The sequence below is a fragment of the Falco rusticolus genome, chromosome 1 (assembly GCF_015220075.1).
Source record: "Falco rusticolus isolate bFalRus1 chromosome 1, bFalRus1.pri, whole genome shotgun sequence".
In the NCBI taxonomy this organism is placed as follows: domain Eukaryota; kingdom Metazoa; phylum Chordata; class Aves; order Falconiformes; family Falconidae; genus Falco; species Falco rusticolus.
In genome coordinates this window covers 108,573,044-108,588,509 of record NC_051187.1, presented here as the reverse complement: position 1 = coordinate 108,588,509, position 15,466 = coordinate 108,573,044, and the positions used below count along the sequence as shown (strand labels likewise).

Here is a 15,466-nt window from a genome sequence, read left to right as displayed (position 1 = left end):
TTGTTAGTCCAGGATAGAGCTGTAAAGGTAATTGCATTTCTGCATCGCAGTTAAAGGATGTGGAGCTGAGCACAATCTGCCTAGTATCCAAACAAGAAGGGGTTTTACCCTACTTAACGTTTGATTCCAGTGAAGTTGACATAGGTTGTAATAATCCCCTGATGGTCCTTCTGAGCTGGAATCTGATGTGAAAAGTTTCCAGACAAGAACAGACATTACAGTCAAAGCTGTGGGGAATGTCAGCATGTGGTCTGATGGCCTGGTAGTACTTCTTAGGGTATGCAACACCCTGTCGTTGTCGTAGCATCTGCTGATGCTGGGAAAGGTAAGGTACAGATAGGAAAAAAAAGCCCAAGGTAATATAACGTAGAGCTGGAAGGGGAGGTTTCTGGCTAGCTGGCTTGAAAATGAACAGTGTTCTGTTACTAGCATAGTGATTCTATGAGCAAGTGAGGGCACAGGGAATGCTGTAACCAAATGGGTTGTGTTAGATTGTTGGTTTGTCTTTATGGCCCCTTCAGAAAAAAAGGGGTGTCAGAAGTATGACTTGTTCTATATGCATCTGCCATTCCCTTTGCAGTAAGAGATGAAAATTGGGGTTTCTTGTGAACTTTGCTCATTCTTGTGTGGAATTAAGCCCTGAGCAGGGAGGGAATTCTCACATGGGAGTTGCCTCCTACCGCTTGCAAACAGCTGCTAGTCTCGGGTCCTTTTTTAAATCCTTAAGGTTGGTCCTTGTAGTACTTAAATAGGACTGAAAATGGGTTGATCGAACAAGTATGAGGTGGATTTACATGCTCAGAACAGTTTAATAAGCGTGGAGAGGCAGTTGTGCATGCTGCTTCAGCTTCCATCCATTTAACTTGTGCTTTGCCATGCTGGGCCAGTAATTGCCATAAATTCTTTGTATATGGCGATTGTAGCGTATTCTACATTACATGCCAGCAGTTACTAATAATAAATGTGTTAAGCCCTTATATTTTTCATTCTTTGCCTAAGTTCTCAAATGCATTTCACTATAGGAATGTAATTTTTGTCCTTGGTCTCTGTTCCTTCACCCGTGACATGTGAAGTTGATAGTTTTGTCCAGCTTCCCCTCTGCGCTAGGCATGTCCAGCGCACACCGAGTAAGTATTAATGGTAGGTGCATGTAAGGCTGGATTGTGAAAGCAGCTCCTGTTCTTGATGGCTTACTGTGTCCCTGAGCAGCGCATAAACTTCTCATGGAAAGTGACTCGGCTCTGCTGCATAGACTTACTGGCGGAACATCCCTAGGTAACTTTTTGTTTCTCAAGCTGCAGCTGGATGACACCCTGAACACTGTCTGCAGCTTGTGTTGGGGGGAAGGGGTAGCTTGCGCAACACCAACTGCTGCTTGGGTGTTTGGTAAGGCTACACCCAGCTTAGCAAGGAGAGCGAGTAACATGCGAGTATTGAATGTGGTTAGCTTACTGCCTTAGAAAAATGAAACTTTGTTTTGAAGTCTCATGAAAGCAGGTGTCTGAATACTTTCCTGACAAATGCGATGGAAAGAGGAGCTGTCGGCTTTCTCTCGGTGTGTTGTCATTGTTGCTGCATAGCTTTGCTTTCTCACTGCATGAGCAACAAAGTGTTTTATTTAGCCGAGCTGTGTGGTTTCCAGATGTACGGGAAGTTAAGCCCAATTGGTTCTCCGTTTTGGCTCTCATGAGCAATGAGGAGGAACGTTTTCTAGTGACCTTGGGGTTTCTGCCTCGTAGACTGGAATTTGCAGTTTCTCAGCCAGGAATCGCCTTTGGCAGATGATGCCCTCGCCATGCCGCCTTGCTTAAGAGTGGTGGAAGAGGGTAGTTGAGTTGGGTTTGTCACCGTTCTGTGCTACATCTGTGGAAGCCCAGGGCTAGTTTTCACTTCAAACGTCTATCACCCAAGTACTCTAACCTTGTGCTTTAAGTTAAGAGATGGCAAAGTTCCCTGCACACCTTTTGTAAGGTAGCATTGTTAATGTAGCTCTTCAAAAAGAACCAGCAATTTGTAGTTAGAGACAGAACTTGCATCTTTCCTTCCTGGGAGGGGTAAGAGCACTTCAGTGTGTACCAACAGGCGGCATCAGTTGGTCAGGCAGATGGTCTCGGTTTACAAGATAATAAAACAAGTGAGTAGGATGCTTCCATGGACAGACCTGGCCATTTCAGTTGCCCAGGAACTGTGGTAGCAGAGGGGTTTGGGTTTCTTTTTTTCTTCCTTTTTTTTTTTTTTTTTTTTTTTGTTTGTTTCATTAGTTTTAGCTGTAGCTGGCAGAGGATTGGTTCAGTTGCTTGGGGACCTAAGTCTACAGTGCATTCACTCCTTTAGTGGGAGAAAATACGCAGTCAAAGGGCAACTTTACAGAGGGACATGCAAAGGGCTTGCATTCCCTTATGCTTCACAAGTCAGACTCGATTTTGAGATTTGAATTATTTATAATGGATATATCACCCAGAAGGCATACTTGACAGGAGAATCTCAGCATTCCTCATTGAACAAAGCACAGGGTATTCCCCTAACTGCTGAAGTTTAGAACTCCTGTGAGATAATGTGATCATGATGGGTGCAAGGAGGCTGCACTGGCTGTTATCTTCTTCTTGCAGAGGTCTTCCAGCAAGCCGCCTCCTACAGCAGGTAATTGCAAGTAATTACAAAATAGCACCCTGTGTGTGCATGTCTCCAGAGCACTCACTTTTTAACGGGAAACAATGGGGTTGGTTGTCATCATCTGCTGAAGATAATTATCTGGTAGGTAAGCAAACTTGCAGAACTGCCCTGGTTGCTGCAAATCACTGGGGTAAAGCAAAGACGCAGGGAAGCAACCGGCAGCTGAAGCACTGGCAGCTGTGAAAGAGCTGGGTTGTACTGATCAGGTGGTTTCTCACAAATGTCAGTGTTTTTCTTTGAGGTGATATTCTAAACAATTATTTTTGTGTATGTGTCCGCTCCAACAGTGTGATAGCAAAATTGAAAATGAAGTTACGAGGAGCAGAAGCGTCTAAAAAAGGAAGACTTTTCTAAAGACATTTGAGGACAGACACACATGATGATTAGGTTTCTCTATGACCTAGTTGTTTTTGAATCAGGTCGGCATCACTGGCTGGCCCAAAATTTCTCTTTTGACAGAGAAGCAACTGGAAAATTATGACACTTGCTGTTATCTGGCCAAAGTGACGAGCTGTCCCTACATGGGGTTTGTGCAGGTCTGGGGCAAAGGTGTGTGAAACGTGGTTGTTCCACCTCTGCAGTTGCGTCACGGTGCTTGTCCTGGACAGAAATGACACTGGGCTTTCCGAGCTGCTCTCGGGGCTGGTACTACACAAGGGGTGGAAGCCAATGAGATCCTAGAAATTCATGTCAGGATTACTGCCATAACTAGGAGAAGGATGACTAGTAAAACACGTAGGAGAACTATTGCAGCCGTCATGAATAATTTTGCTGTATTTCCTTTACATCTTCATGGAAACCTTTCTCAGTTTTTTAAAAGTCTGAGCATAGAAAAAAATGCTGAAGATCTGGTATTTCTTTTACAAGGACCAGCCTGTGAACCATTTTTGCACATAAACCCATGTGCTAACTGCTTATAAGAAAACTAATTTCCTCAGCAACTTTCTGCTGTTTGTAACATTTCATGGATTTGAACTGCAGAAATAGATGGACAAAACTATAGTAAGCCTAATAGCCTACCGATTTTTTTGTTTTGTTGTTTTTTTCACTGTGTAACTGGAAAACATGCTAAACAGAGGTGTCAGAGGGGTTTGTTTTTCAGGACTAAATTTCATCTGTTTTCTGCAGTGGTTTCAGAAAAACGTCAGACCCTAGATGTGGAACAATGGCATTTAACATTTTAAACATATGCAATAAAAGGCATGAAAAGATTCCTAATATCCCTCATTTGTTCTCAGAAAAATGTTAGTACAAACAGCCTCTGTAAAATAAGTTTGTTTGGGAAGTTACAGTTGTGCGAGTAAGGTAGTGCCTTCGGTGTGGGTTATTACCAGTGGGAGCTCGTTCTGCTGGTGTAATGTTTATGGGCTATGAGCGCTCGATGGATGCCAGGTATCTGCAAGGCTTTGGGTGTACAAAGTCTCCTGGAAGATGTACAGCATGCAGTTGAGTCAAACCCTTAACTTTTTGAATGTACTTCCCTGTGTTGCTACCTTAAGAGACATTTTCAAGTGCCGGAACAGGCTGCCCAGGGAGGTGGTGGAATCACCATCCCTGGAGGTATTAAAAGACGTAGATGCGATGCTCAGGGACATGGTTTAGCAACGGACTTGCGAGTCCTGGGTTAACGGTTGGATTTGATGATCTCAAAGGTCCTTTCCAACCTAAATGATTCTATGGTTCTATGATTTTAAAACATTCTGCACTGGGACTAGAAGAGCAACTGGGATTTAGAAGAGAAGCATTTGGGCAGTTTTGCACAACACCCTGCAGTGGCATCATGCAACAGTTCAACAATAGTCAGAAAAAAACAGCACCACGGCTTGAGGGAGAGAGAGGGTCAGTGCCATGGTTTGGAGGTCATCTGTTCTTCCAAGTGGCTTTTTCAGGTTCTTTACCAAAATTTGTTTGTTGGCGAGTGATAAGACTTTTAATGCCCTCATCTTGAGTGTGCAGGAGAAGAACCGTAGCATCCCATGACTCCTAGTTGTACTCACCTTCTCAGGACAAGAGCATTCCCCAGCAGGTACTGCTCCATCAGCTACCTCTCATCTGTTCCAATTTTGAAAGAGGTGAAGCAAAGTATGATCTGTCCTTGAGAAGCCAAGCACATCATCAGCTTGTTAAAGCTTAAGTGAAGATCTAGGCTGCAGTGTTGAGGGAGAGGGGGGAAACCAAACCACAGGTTCATTTTGTCCATTTGAGATGATGCCTTCCTTGTCCCCTTCGCTGTGAGCGTGTTCAGTTCTCTTAATGGCTACCTGCAATGAAGAAAAAAATCTCTCCTTAAATCTGTTATATAATTCTGATGCATTTGAAAGCAAAGAAAATAGTTTTTGTATGTGTGAGAAGGGGAAAATTCAAAAGGTCATTTTAATACCATGGTTGAAAGAGGGGCTTGTGTTAAGTTTTCAAGTTCATGAGGTATTGGTGCCAGCAAATGTAAATCCACTGCTGAGACCAGGTACTGCTGAAAGGAAAAAAGAAAAGAAGAAGGAATGAAAGAAAAAGCAGAGCAGCTTTCCTAGTCTTGCTGTTTGTGTCTCTCCTGGCAGCTGAGGAGGGAGGGCTGCTGTGGCCCCAGCCCCTTACAGACATTCCTTCAGTGCAAAGCCTGGTGGCAGGGAGAGCTGGTGTGACATGCTGGAGGACTGGAGACCGGGATCCAAGTGGTCACAGGGAGCCAGGAATATACGGATGGACAAGACAACCACGGTCTCTGCAAGGATGCATGGAAAAATTGGGATCTTTTATTGGTGATGAATCTGTCTCAGGAAGCTCCTGTGCACTCCCAGCTGCTCTTTCCGCTCCCACACAGGTTTTTCTTGCTCCCGTGATTGTGCTGAATGCCAAAGTAATTGCTTGTGGGGCTAAGATATAAATTCATGATGACTTGTGGCTGGGGTTTCTACTTCTGCTTTCTGTTTTGCTTGGGCAACCTGAGCAGCTCCATATTTTTTTTTTTTTGCCTACAGAGTTGTTCTGCTAGTACTAAAGGAATGTGTATATGACTTAGAATTTTTTGGTAAAACTTGGGGAAAATCATAGCTGTTTAATCCTTCAGTTTCCCAGGGGAGAGAATTGTTGAAAATCAGAAAGTTACTAAACACTGCCAAGCAAAGCACCTCCAATGAAAAAAAAATGATAATTGTTTTTCCCCTTGACATATTCAGGAATTTAGAGGTGACCTGAAACGGATCCTACTTAAGCCAGTGGGGATGTCTTACCTTCCCCAGCGACCAAGTGAAGAGAGTCCCGGAGAAGCCCACACCCAGCTCTCTGAGGCAGGCATACTGGTGTGACTGGCATTCAGCTATTCAATGCATCTAGCAATTGCCCGGTGTGGTGTTGGGGGTATCCCACCCAGCCCCTGACTGCTGGCCAAGAAGAGCTGGGGTTTCCTGCACACCCCATGCCATTTCTGCCCCTGCCCTGCAGGCATTAGGAATGCCAGGGATGCTGCAGGCATGGTAGGTGGGCAGCTGGATGGATGGACCTCTGCCTCCTCGTCTCTGCCCAAAGAGTGTCTGTCCAAGCGAGGACCGGATCCCCTTGGAAGCACAGTCACTGCCTGCTGGTGTGTTCCTACCTCCTGGTAAACACCAAGCGAGTCAAGGCAGTTTGTTTCACTTCCTGAAAGAGGAAAAAGTCTGTTTTGCATTTAATTAAAGCTAGAGTTTTTCTTGGGATGGTTTTTAAGAAGTAGCTGACCTGATGTGAATACATACCTGTATTTTTCTCTCTCTCCCCATTCACCACAATGCTCTGCAGTGCACAGCCCCCCCTAAACCTCAGCTGGGAAGCATAAATATGGCAGGATGGCAGATTGTGACAGTGAGGCAATTGCGTACAGTGAAGTCAGAGCCTACGTGCATCACATCAGTAGTCTAATATGCAGTTTGTGTCAATTTAGTCACCTGGAAGTTTTGGTTTGCAACCACAGTTTAAAACTTGCCTAGTATACAGTCACTTGAGACACAGAGACGCAGGACATACCCAGGGCACAGTCAGTCGACTAGGAGAAGAGAGTGGACGCCTTATTTGTTTGGATCAGCCAAGGCGAAGTGTTTGTGAGCTCCAGTTATGAAAACTTGTCACCTACTAGTGATGCCTGCTGCCACCTGGCCCAGCCCCATGCTGCAAGAGAAACCACACTCACTAGAGACCTCCCCAGCTCCTGCGGGCAGGAATAAAGAAAATGGCTTCTAGTGCAGCCCTTGAAAAAGGCAATGGCAAGAGATGGGGTCAGTACTGAACTCTTACAAGCAAAAGGCAAGTGCTGGGCACACGGGCAGAGAAAGGCACTTCTGCCTTTTCCCAAGGGCTGAGCAGATGCAGTGATGCCCTGTTGGACTATGTTTCTCAGCCCCTCAGTGCTCTGGGGGGGCAGGAGGGATGTTTGTGGGCTGCCCTGCAATAAAGACCCTGAACATAGTTTTGATGCTCCTGAAAAGAGCCAATTTTCAGTGAAGAAGCACCTGAGATGACCCTGCAGCAAGAAGTGGCAGCTCCCCTCCTGCCTGTCTCATAGCCGTGCAGTCAGTCAGGGCAGGAGTGTTACTGTGGCACCAAGGCCCTGCCAGATCCCCGGGCAGGGGCAGCAGTTTGGTCCCTTCAGGGCAGCAAAGAGGCATTTAGTCCTTGCAGCTCTGAGGAGGACAAAGCATGTGGAAGGGGTGTGATGTGCTGGTTCAGCACAAGCGATGTGAACAGCAAGGTGTTGTTGGCCCAATGGTCTCAACTTGCTGAATTTTTACTTAACATGATACTTATTTGCCAGTTAACACAGACTTCTAATTAATGAATCAGGTATTGAGATAAAAAAACCCCAAACAACCAAAACCATAAGCAATTTAACATTTCAGGAAAGACTTTTCCTCCCCCTTTCCAGGTTCAGCTCGAGCCACACACTTCTCCCCTCCTCCTCAGTCTCCATCTCCTACAGCAAAAATGCTGTAGGCTGCCTACAGCACATCGCCATTCCTGCAGGGAGATGCCAGCCAGCAGGAGGTTGGGGTTACACGCTGCCATCGCTGCTCCAGCATGGGTCCTCCAGGGGCTGCAAGACCCCACAGAAGCAAACCCTTCCAGCACGTGGAGCATCTCCGCCCAGGCGCATGTCTCCAGCTGTGCATCTCCCCAGGAGCCTCTCCTTCCCCAAGCCTCCCCAAATATCTCATTGCATGGCTCCTTACAGGGCACCTCATCTCACTGCTCCCCCCCTTCCACAGCTCTATCCCAGCAGCGGGCTGCGGGCTTCCCTTGCCAGCTGGCTTTTCATCACATGATGCACCCAGCGACCTGGACCCTGACATTTCTGTCCCCCACAGCACTCGTACCTGTACTAGAAGGGCACTCGTGCATGAGCTGATGGGGTACAGACAAGAATGGCTGCTCAGGCACGAATTAATCAGCTGCTCACGTGAGCTATCTCAGTGCGCATGCATAGATAAATTGGGTGCTTGTGCATGAAGTAATTGAATGCTTAGGTATAAATTAATTGGGCACTCATGTGTGAGCTAATTGGGCACTAATGCATGAACTTTCAGGGCACTCCTGTGAAATAATTGGATGCTCATGCATAATTCATGGGGGCGTTCATGTGTAAAAGGATCAGGTGCTCATGTATGAACTGATGAAGCACTCACGCATGCATGCCATTAATCCTGCATTTCTGCCCAGCAGAGGAGGTCACGCTCACACGCTGGTTAGGCAGATAATGGCTTTCTGCTCCCTGCCAGCTGGTATGAGTATCCATCACACATCTCTCCCTGCCTCCAGCTGGCCAGCAGCACGGACCAGCGTTATCTGCAAGAACTGCCCTAGAACAAACCCACACCCAAAAGCAATAACCTCCGGGCAGATGACTGTTGTACGCACCATGCGACACGAGCTTTTATCCTGCGGCGGGCAGATGAATCGATAGTGCTACATTGGAAAAGATGTTAATGGTTCTTGACTACCCGTGGAAGCAGAGCAATGTATTTGCAGCCAGCGTTAATGAGAAGCTTGTGATGGGATCCGTGGGGTCAATGGCATGTCAGCCTGGCTTTTACACTCGGTTAAATGAATTGAGCATTGATTGGTATGAGTCGCTACAGCCCCAGACAACTCCTGATTTCTAGGAAGCCTGTAGCAGCCTCCTTTTGGGAGGCAGCCGCATGTGGATTTGAGTGCAGCTGTTTCCCAGTGGTACCCTTGCCCTCCAGCGAACCCTCATCCTACCAGTGCTGCGGCTGCGGCCATGCTAACCTAATGCGGCTGCGTGTTGATTTGAAGAATCAGTCAGCAATATGTCAGCGCGAGCGGAGGTTATCTTTATCCGGCAGCTCTGGGTGCATGGGGGATCGCTCCACCAAAGTCATGCACCTTTATTCTTCTCAGACCCATAGCTTGCCCTAAAGGGGCCGTTACCTGTCCTGTTGTACTGCAAACGCTGCAGCAATTGGGGTAACGTTTTCAGGTCCTTCTGCTCAATTGTCAGCAACAGCAACTCCCTCCTCCTCACCCTCAGAAGGATTCGGGGCAGGAGATGCTCTTCCTGCTCTGCAGGTTACACAAGCCTGCCTCTGCAACAGCACTTCTGTTTTAACTCTTTCTTACCCTGAATGTAAATCTGCTCCTTGTTGCTTTAAGTCTCTGTTCTTACATATCAGCCTTTGCAGGCAAACAGCAAACGCCCTGCCGTGCGTCCAGCAGGACTCAGCCGCACCTTGGAGGGGGTACGGGGGTTTGTACAAACTCACCCCAATACTTTCAACACTTTCACAGGGTCTTTGATTCTCCACCCCACCCCGCTTCAGATCTTACATACATTAGTAAAAGTTTTTATCTTACAACGTGTTTCATTCCGGTTGCTCCATAGAAGGAATCACAGCGTAGAGGGATTTTTTTTTTTTTTTAAAGGACCGAGGACATATGTTACCATTGTCTGGGTTGGACAACCCAGGCCTGTTAGGTGAAGCTGCAGAGCAGCTTTAGATCGTCCTGGGGACAAGCAGGGTGAGAAGGAGAGCAAGCCGCACAAACACGCAGCCAGGTGCAGCGCAGGTCCTGGGAGCCGCGGCGTCAGCGCACCCCCAGCGGCACACTCCGGTCAGGCGCCTGCAGCATGCCCACCAATCAGCGGCACGGGCCCCACGTGGCCAGAAACTTTTATCCAATCACCCGTGTGTAAAGTCGGGTGGGCGGGCGGTTTAAGTTACAAATATGACCCGTTCGCCGAACGGGCCCCTGGCTGCCCCCGCGGCTGCCCCCGCGGCTGCCCCCGGCTTCCTCGGCGGCCGGGGCGGCTCCCAGCGGCGTTTCTGCGGTGGCCGCCGCCACCCCACGGGCAGCGCTGTCCCCCGGCGTGGGGGGCTGCTCCGGCCTGACCCAGCCCCCGCTGTGGGCGCCGGCTGTGGCTGCGGGCGCTCCGCAGCCTGGCGGGGCTCCGGCCTCCCCCTTCCCGTCGCCGCTGGGGAGCACCGTCCCGCCTCGGGTGAGTGTTGCTGGGGCCGGGACAGCGCGGGCTGCTGGCGGGGGCCGGGGGGTCCCGGGGCCGGGGGGAGCGGGGGCAGCCCCGTCCCGCCCTCGCTTGGCCCCGCTCCCGGCGCGGGTCGGGCAGCGGCGGCCCCCGAGGCTCCGGCGGCGGTCGCGGCCGAGAGTCCCTGGAGGATTGGGGGGCGGGGGGGCTCTCTGGAGGGGGTCGCCTGGAGCGGGGCGTTCTGAGGGAGGGGGATGTCACTGAAGGAGGTCTCCTCCCCTGAGGGATGTCCTGGAGAGGGGTCGGTGCCTTCCATGCCCGGCCGGGAACGTTGCTCCTGGGATGCCCAGGCACGGCTCCTCGCGGGAGGCTGCCCCAGTAAAGCCTGGCTTACGGTCCAGTAGAGACCCCCTACTCGTGCTGTCCGGCAGCGGCTTGCGCAGGGCAGGGTGCCCCTCTCCAGCTCCCGGGGGCGGCGGGGGAGGGGGCTGCCCCTGCCCGGTGCCGCATCGCGCCCTGGGTGCTCGATCCGCACGGTGGCCTCGGGGGTTTCACCCTTCGCAATGGGGGTGGGCACGGCGGGGCTCGGAACCGGAGCGGGAGTCCTGCGGTTCTGAGACTTAAAACCAGATTAAGTCCTGCATTTTCAGACCCTGAAAATGGACCAAGTCCTGTGGGTTTGGGCCTTGGGGAGGGGGGAACCCCCAAACCCCTACGTGCTGTGTCTTGGGAGCTAGAAATGCAGACTGCGTCTGGTGAGTCTGTTGTTGAAAACAGAAAAATGCTGCGGTTTTAGGGCCTTGAAAAGGAGCTCTAGGGGCTGGTCATGGGTCTCCATAGCAGCGGCAGAGCCCCGTTTCTGAAACTCGGGAAGTCCTGCCTTTTCAGCACTTGAAAAGGGAGGCTAAGTACTTGCTGAAACTTAGATGCATGATACACGCTGCGGGCTTGGTTTTGGTTGTTTTTTTCTGAGTCCACAAAAAACAGCTGAATTCCTCTGTTTTTCAGGGCTCAGAGCCACAGGGTGAACACTGCATTTCTGAAGCTCAGAGAAAGACTACATTCTGTGTTTTCAGTGCTTGAAAATGCAGGCTAAGTCATGTGTTTCTGGGACACAGGAAAAAAAACCCAAATCAGCCAAGTGCTGTATTTTTGGCACTTGGAAATGGAGGCTTAGTTGGCCATTTTCAGCCCCCAAAATGGAGGCTCAGGGAGGGACTTTTGGCAGGCAGGTACAAGACAGAGGAGGGTGGTGGGGAGGGTGTTAGGGCCAGGAAGAAGGGGGGCAGGGTTTATGGATCTGCGCTAGAGGTGAGGGTCTGGTCGCGTTGTTCCCCAAATTTAGGGATGCTGGCATGTATGAGGCCAAACTCAATGTCTGAGATAGGAAAGATGTGCTTTTCCCAGCTCTTTATTCGAGGTTTGTACCACCACTGGAACAGTTATAAAGTTAATATTTAGACGATGTAGAATTGTGACAGTGATTGATTTATGACCTTGCCAAAAGCTCAGATTGCTGGTAACAAGAGGGAGCATCAATTAAAAAGACAGAGCATCTCGCAGCTGGAGTGTTTGGGCTGGAGCTGCTGCAGTGTCAAGTTGTCTCGGAACTGCAGCTGAAATTACCTGTAACTGAAACAAGCCTGAACATCCATTGACTGGAAGTTTTTGTAGCTGGAGCCGCTCTGTGCAGTTGAAGCTTCTGTGAGCTGTAACAACCTGAAACCAAAACAAGCCCAAGTGTCCATCAGCCAGAGCTGTAAGAAGCAGAAGCACTAGGACAACGCTAGTGTTGTCACGGTTTAACTCCAGCTGGCAGCCAAGTACCATGCAGCTGCTTGCTCATTCCTCCCCTGCCCCCAGTGGGATGGGGAAGAGAGTCAGGGAAAAGGTAAAATGGGTTGAGATAAGAACAATTTAATAATTGACATGAAATATAATTGTGATGAGAAGGAAAGAGAGGAATAAACAAGTGATGCACAATACAATTGCTTACCACCTGCTGACTGATGCCCAGCCAGTCCCTAAGCAGCAATCAGCCCACCCTGGCCAAGCCCCCCCATTTATATACTGGACATGATGTTCTATGGCCTGGAATACCCCTTTGGCCAGTTCAGGCCAGCTGTCCTGGCTGTGCCCCCTCCCAATTTCTTGTGCCCCTCCAGCTCTTGCTGGCAGGGCCTGAGAAACTGAAAAGTCCTTGACTTAGTATAAACACTACTTAGCAGTAACTAAAAACATCAGTGTGCTATCAGTGTTATTCTCATACTAAACCCAAACCACAGCATCGTACCAGCTAGTGAGAAGAAAATTAAGTTTATCATGGCTGAAACAAAGACAAGCATCTACTAGCTAGGGTGACAATCAGCCAGATCCATATTGAGGCAGGTGTAAGCAGGGATGTCCCCAACAAGGAATCAGGAGCAGCAGGGAGCTTTGTGGGGGCTTATATCCATGCTACATGTCTGTCTCCTCCCAGTCCCATTCCCCAGGGCAGAAGTGAGGTTGGGGTCCTCCCAGCTCTCCTGGGACAGGCTTTCTTCGAGGGGGTGCAGGCTGTGGAGCGTGGGTTAGGTGGCAGCACAAAGCAGCAGTCTCTTCTGTCCAGTGAAGGGGAGAGACCAGTCAGAGCTCCCGGGTGTACAGCCCAGCCCCACAGACCCCTCAGGAGATGCCTGTCCCCTTCCACAGCCAGAAAAGTCGCATTTCTCCCCAGAAGGGCAGGTAAGAAAGAGCATCTTGCTCAAACCGCTCTGCTAAGTGGGGTGCATTAAAGCGCAAAACAATGGGGAGCAGCACTGTGGCTGAGGTCCCAACCTGTCGGAATTCCACTGTGAGTGGGATGCGGCTGGGTCAGATCCCAGCAGCTCCTTCTACACCTTCCCTGAACTCCCTTCCCAGCTCCCAGCCCCCCAAACTGCCCAGGAGCGGTTTTGGTATAGGGGGGTTGTGCCAGCTTCCACAGGCACTGCTGTGCCCTGGTGCTCCCCATGTGACACCCACCTCCCTACACCCATGTTTGTACACTGCTGAGGGGGGGAAGCGGGGGTAGCACCCAGAGGGGATCGAGGGCTCGCCCACCACCCTCCTCTGCTGTTGGTACCTGAGGCCAAACCCTGACCTGCTGCCCAGGGAGCCTCCAGCCACTGCTGAGCTGGACCCCAACAGCTCTTGCTCTACTCAAGCCCCTGGCTGCAGGGGAGAGGGACCCTCAGCCTGGCCGTGGGAGCAGCCACAGAGGCAGCCCAGTCATGGACTGGACAAGTGCTGAGCTGGGAGCCCCAGTGAGCTCAGCAGGGAGCCAAGACCTCCTTTATAAGCCAGCACAGAAACCCTGCAACAACACTGGGCTGACCCAGAGCAAGGTCTTAAAAGGCTTAGTCAGGATGAGTTTGGTACCGTGCTCTGGGTGATGCTCCGCTTGTGTTGAGAAAGGAATGTACTCTGAATAATTAGAAAAGATAAGGTGGGCACCTGAAGGAGATAAGGAGACCATGAGTCAGGAAACTGTTGAGTGAAGAAAGTTGAAGGGTTTACTCCACCTAGATCCCACCTATTATGAATAGAACGATTAGGTGTCAGAATCAAATGAATATGTATGTAAAGATGTAACCTCTCACGAAAACTCTAAATTCCCTAACTTTTCACTGAAAACGTTGGAGCTAGTTTGTCCGGTGCGAATCGGCTAGCTCCCCAACGTTGCATGAAATAAATGCCTTTGCTGCTTAAAGACAAAATTCGTCTCTGAGCAGTTACTCTGTACCGTTTTGGCATCCCCCTGGGCAGCCCCGGCCAGGGCCGCTCACCCCATGCCATTGCTGGGGGTGTCCCCAGCCGGCAGCCAGGCGTACGCCAGCACCGCTGCCACCGAGGCGTCCCAGGGTGGCCTCAGCACCCCCGGCCCCGGCGGTGCCACGGCCACCTGCCCGCCTGCAGCGGTGCCCAGCGGGGTGGTGCTGGGGGCTGCGGCAGCGCCAGTGCCAGCAGAGCAGGAGCCCAGAAGCCCCCTGCCCATTGACGTGCGGAGTCGAACCTTACAACTGGAGGAGAGTTACAAAGCAGATATGTTTATTGCGGCGCCGGGTGCAAGGGGGATCGCTCCTCCTAACTTGCACACCGTTTCAACTAGCACCCGGGTATTTATTATACAAAACCATGGATATACGTAAGGTTTCCGAAAATTCAGGATCTCCTCCCTCTGGCGCCTTTTCAAGATGTACTTTTCACCTTCTTGGGCAGTTGCCTGAAGCTCCTGTTTATCTTTGCATACATTAGCAGTCTTTGTTGTTTAGTTTCTGCTATCTTAAAACATCTGCCAGCTAACGATTGCTTCCTTATTGCCCACTCTGAACATGTCAAGCTGATACATGCCCGCTGGGCTGGTTTTAATCTGTATCAGCATGATCCCCGAGCGGGGATCCACCCTCTTCGGGGTAGGATCTTTTGAGTAGGAGGAAGTCACCGATCTACTACTACCACCATTATTTTACCCTAAGTTTGTTTTCTTTTAGCAGTTAGCACGTCCTGGTCAGAAGGCTGGTTATGTGTATTGTTGAGCTCATCTACATCGGTACTAACCGTCCCTTCTCGAAGCGCAGTGCTAAGCTCGCACCTCTCTCACTCTTTCTCAGGTGTTAATGTTTCTGTTATCTGTGCAGCTTGTCTGCAGCAGTTTTAGGTTTTCTCACTATATCACCATGCGTGTCCCATGCCAGGGGACACCCAGGAGATGCGGCCCGGCCTCCTGTCCCCCGTCTCTTGTGCCCCCTCAGCCCGCACCCTCCGGACGTGTATCCCCAGCTCCAACATCACGCACCCTCGGGCAGCATGCGGCCCTCTAGGCTTGGGGAGATCCCCGCCCATACCCGTGCCCCCAGGGCAGGGCAGGGCAACGGAGAGGACTTTTGTGGCGGCGGTGGGATAGCAGCCCCGGCGCTGGTGCCCTGCGGGCTGGGCGCGGCCGGGAACGGCTCCCCCCGGCCAGGGCAGACAAAACCGAGCGGAGCGGAGCTGCTGGGGAGGGAGAACTGGAACGCGACCCCCGCACAGCCAGAGCGCTGCGGGCGGCGCTTCAATGACCAGGGCGGGGCGGAGCCCCCCGCTGCCGGCGCTGCGCACACGCGGGGCCGGGGCCGCCCGTTCCCGCCGGGGCCGCTCGGGCGCTGCCGGGGCCGCTCGGGCGCTGCCGGGGCGGCTCCTGCCCCACGCACGGGGGCGGCGGGCGCGCCTGTAGGTAGCTTCCCAGCAGCCGGGGGGTGGGCTGGGTGCAGGGGGGGGGGGGGGCGGCGCGGGGTGTGAGTGTGGGGGGGCCCGGGCGGCGCGTGGGTG

The 15,466-nt window shown here is 51.1% G+C and overlaps 1 long non-coding RNA gene across 1 annotated transcript; it reads left to right on the top strand.

Moving 5' to 3' along the window:
* Positions 1-7,346: 7,346 nt before the first annotated feature.
* Positions 7,347-15,200, top strand: LOC119151307. The gene is made up of 3 exons (XR_005105385.1): positions 7,347-7,362; positions 13,600-13,604; positions 14,185-15,200. It is a non-coding gene; the product is annotated as an uncharacterized LOC119151307 (long non-coding RNA).
* The last annotated feature ends 266 nt before the right edge of the window (positions 15,201-15,466 follow it).